At 38.1% G+C, this 4641-nt stretch overlaps 1 protein-coding gene across 1 annotated transcript in view; it reads right to left on the bottom strand.

Annotated features, from left to right (window-relative positions):
* Window positions 1–1277: 1277 nt before the first annotated feature.
* The window catches only part of gpr185a (G protein-coupled receptor 185 a), an 8191-nt gene continuing 4827 nt past the window's right edge, over window positions 1278–4641 (bottom strand). Inside the window, exons 3-4 of the transcript XR_012396965.1 lie at window positions 4457–4641; window positions 1278–1683 (exon numbers count right to left, since the gene is read on the bottom strand). The exon at window positions 4457–4641 is cut by the window's right edge and continues 2350 nt beyond it. The gene's annotated coding sequence lies outside the window, so the exon portion shown is untranslated. The remainder of the gene's footprint in view (window positions 1684–4456) is intronic.

Here is a 4641-nt window from a genome sequence, read left to right as displayed (position 1 = left end):
TTCGCATTCTCAAACAACTATTTAATTTCCTCAGGAAAATTTGCATTGAGCTTTTTTAGGAAGCATGCAAAGTTTCTTGAGGAAAGAGAATATTTCATCTTCATTTATATATATATATATATATATATATATATATATATATATATATATATATATATATATATATATATATTTGAGAGGACTGCAAAGGCACTGAAATGTAATTCTTTTTAGTTTTTACTCCCATCATTCATCCTCACTATTCATTATGATTAGATGTCTGTTATTTATGCTAATTGTTAGGGGAGAAACAGTACAGACAGGTCGCTTTAACAATACACATGTCGATATATATCACAATACTGAACTCACTTTCGATACAACACTCCAAAGTTAGGGACTTATTATTATTACCTATTAGGACAAGTGGTTTAAATAAATAAATAAATAAATGAAAAAATAAATACATCTGGTATGAATTCAGCGTTGTGTACTTCTGTATATTGAACAAAGCAGAGTTGAATGGTGACAAATATTAACGATTCTGAATTATTATGTTAGACACATGTGTTTGCACTTTGTCACTAATTACATATAAATATAAATAGGCAATGTTTAATTATTTGGCATTATCTAGTCCCCCTTTATTAATTAAACATTATATTTACTGTCACACAGTAGTTGAATACACTTCAGATGATCAAATGTGTCACGAATCTAAAAACAAACCATGTTATTTAGACTATTCCTGAACTTTAACGATTAAAAAGTTCACTGAAACAAATGACTCAATGGATTTACCCAATTGTTTTTAAGGCAAGTGGTTGCAGACAATTTATATGTGCTGAATTTAAACAAACAAATGAAGATGAGCATTTCTAAATTTAATTAGTTTATTTGAATTTAGCTCATATAAACAGTTTGCAATCACTTCATTCATTCATTCACTTTCTTGTCGGCTTAGTCCCTTTATTAATCCGGGATCGCCACAGCGGAAGTTTTTATGCAGAGGATGCCCTTCCAGCCACAAACCATCTCTGGGAAACATCCACACACACATTCACTCAGACAATTTAGCCTACCCAACTCACCTACAGCATGTCTTTGGGGGAAACGGGAGCACCTGGAGGAAACCCACGCGAACGCAGGGAGAACAAGCAAACTCCGCACAGAAACGCCAACTGAGCCGAGGTTCAAACCAGCAACCTTCTTGCTGTGAGGCGACAGCACTACCTACTGCGCCACTGCCTCGCCTTGCAACCACTTACTTTAAAAAAATTGAGTAAATCCAATAAATCTTTCTTTTTTTTTTTTTGTGGAGAGCTGGACGAATAGTTAAAATGAAAGTGCAAATGCGATTAATCAAAGCTTCAGTTGTCATGCACATCTTGTCAGCAAAACACACAATTGTGTGATCAGCAGTAAATCTCCTCCAAAAGCCAGAGGGCGCTCTCATGCAGAAACTCCAAACACACATGAAGAAGAAACCCAGGAAATCCCCATAGCGTTTCACTATAAAATTAAGATTTTACCACTTTCGTTGATTTACCGTGACTAAAGTGTGCAGGAAAATTATCTTCGGTTAATCGATCAGCCCTTCACTCTCAGAAATAAAGGTATGAGAGCTGTCACTGGGGTGGTAGCTTTTCCTGCTGCAAAATCCAGCTTAAACCAGCCTAGGCTGGGGCTTTGGCCACTTCCAGGCTGGCTTCCAGTCATTTCCAGCCTGGTCTTAGCTGGTCAGGCTGGAAAATTACCAGCCAAATCCAGCTAAAACCAGTTTGTCCAGCCTGATTTAAGCTGGACATAGCTGGTTTTGGCTGGACTCCCAGCCTGGCTAGGCTGGTCAAGCTGGTTTTAGCTGGTTATCTCCCAGCCTGACCAGCTAAGACCAGGCTGGAAATGGCTGGAAGCCAGCCTGGAAGTGGCCAAAACCCCTCTAAAACCAGCCTGGTTGACCAGCTAAAACCAGCCAACCAGCCTAAAGGGTTTATATTGGTACCTCAAAAGTATATATTAGTACCTACGAATTTTAAGAGGAACACTTTTGTACATTTTAGGTACTAATATGTACCCTTGAGGTATTAATATGGACCTTTTAGGTACAAATTTGTACCTTTTGAAAAGGTACCACCCCAGTGATCGCTCGTGTACCTTTATTTCTGAGAGTGTGGTTTAAAGGTCCATTTACTTGTCTCCATTGTAAATCATATCTGTAATCATATCAAGCCATTGTTTCTCTTCAGAAGACTTGGATTTAAATTCGTCTACTCCGTTGATTATTACAATGAGCTGTTTTCGGATCATTTAAAGAAATAGTTGCCCAAAATATGTACTCACTCTAAAGGCGATCCAAACTATTGTGAGCTTGTTTTACACAAAATAAGATATTGTGAAAGATGCTGGAAACCAGTAACCATCGACTTCCTTTGTATGAAAAACAAATGCTATGGAAGTCAATGGCTGTTTCTTTATATTATCTTCATTTGTGTTCGACAGAAGAAAGAATCTCATACAGGCTCAGAACAGGTGAAAGTGAATAAATAATGACAGAATTTAAATTTCTGGCTAAACTATCCATTTAAATCAGTGATGCATATTGTTGCACTTTTATTTAGTGATATCTCAACCCAAGCTCATTCGGAAAACGTAGTCCCGTGGACGTTTCTGGAGACCGCAAAATACGTCCCGGGAGGTACGTATGGCTGCATTTCATTTTTTTAAGCGAACGATACGGGGCGGTGTGACGCCGTTCCCTTTTGCGCTTGCCGGCTGACAGATTACCTTTGTGTGGAGGAGCGGTTCCAGAAACCAGGTAAGACAAAAACAGAATCCAAAAAATAACGCGAGTTCATAACAGGGTGAGAACGTGGTGAAATCTGAAAACGTGGTAAAAAAAAACAGATGAGGGTTTTTCTTTTTCTAGACGGCTTTTCTAAATTGTTGCTCGGGTTTAGGGAAGTGAGCGGGTGGGTCAATCGGTAAATCTGGTTGGGTTCAGGGAAGGAGGAGGGTGGGTCAGCTGATTGGCCGGTCGCGCAGTCAATCATTCGGTCAGTCAGACAGCGGCCTCTGGTGGGTTGACGCGAGAAGACCGCGGGCGCGAACGGCACTCGCGAGAGACGTTCGAGATACAAAAAAGCGCACACAGCGGCCTCTCGCGGATTCGCAAAAACTGCACAAATACGTACCTCCCGGGACGTATTTCGCTGTCTCCAGAAACATCCGCTGGACTACGTTTTCAGAATGAGCCTGGGTTGTGATATCTACACTGAAAAAATGATTCATTGGTTTTACTAAAAAAATTAAGTAAATTAAATAAACTTAATTTGTTTGTTTAAATTCAGCTCATATAAGCACTTACCTTAACATTCGTAAGTACAATGAATCACTTTTGTTTCAGTGTGGATATAATCATTACACCCCAACAAATAATAGAAGTGATCATAGAAACAAGTCAAACTCTAAGTGCAATATTTGCCTATGATCAGAAGTGTTACCAAAATCAGCCAAATACAAAATGGCCCCAAAATGGATTACAATATGTGGATTTTCTGCTTCACAGACGTGCACTGCTAAAAAAAGGTTCTTGTCTTGTTTCTAGTCCAAATATTTAAATATTTTAAAATCAAGAAGTATTTTGTAGACAAGTAAATAAATGGTTTGTTTTTCATAAATTATAAGTAAAACAAATAATAATGTTATAAGGAAACAAATCAGTCAGGGGTGCATTTCCGAAAACCATCGTTAGCCAGCTAAGGTTGCAAGTTCCGTCTTTATAAACATAGTTTGTTGATTTGGCATTCTTAAATCCGGCGTTCCAATCAACATTTGCAAACTGCATCGCAAACTTATACGCTTGCAACTACACCTCTAGGGCTGTAGTTCAGCATTTTTCCTGGCTGTCTTCTATTCCCAGTTATTCCCCCTGAGCCCTATTCCTTTTGAATGTTCCAACATTAAACCTCCGAATGTTTCTCTTAGGTGTCATTTCCTTTCAAAATATTTTTAAAATTCAGTTTTAGCGATCTTCATATTGACATTTGCGCTCTCTACGTAGTGCACTTTGAAATCACTTTGCCATTTTGAACGCAGCCGTGGCTCATGATGAAAGCTAAAGGTGACCTATTATTTAAAAGCGGAATTTAAGTTACGTCTTCAAAGCTTGTGAAAACGAAAATATACTGCAGACGTTAATGCTTTTAATTTATAGTAGGCCTAGGTTTATTTATTAAGAATTGTGTCTTGGAACATTTCTGCAGTGGCTTGAATGCGTCAAAGATGCAAAAGTAGACTTTTACAATAAACAAAATAAAATAAACAAATAAATAAACAAGATTCTACTTAATAATAATTAAATATAATAATATAACAATAATTAAAATATAATTATAATACTTATTATTATTTTAAATTAGGCCTCGGCTGGGTCAGTTGGCATTTCTGTGTGGAGTTTGCATGTTTTCCCTGTGTTGGCGTGGGTTTCCTCCGGGTGCTACGGTTTCCCCCACAGTCCAAACACATGCGCTATAGGGGAATTGGGTCCATAGTGTATGTGTGTGAATGAGAGTGTATGGATGTTTCCCAGTGATGGGTTGCAGCTGGAAGGGCATCCGCTGCGTAAAACATATGCTGAATAAGTTTGTGGTTCATTGCATGTAC

The sequence above is a fragment of the Danio rerio genome, chromosome 21, assembly GCF_049306965.1.
Source record: "Danio rerio strain Tuebingen ecotype United States chromosome 21, GRCz12tu, whole genome shotgun sequence".
NCBI classification, from domain to species: Eukaryota; Metazoa; Chordata; class Actinopteri; order Cypriniformes; family Danionidae; genus Danio; species Danio rerio.
The sequence above is the reverse complement of the archived record's forward strand: the minus strand, read 5'-3'. Positions and strand labels throughout refer to the sequence as shown.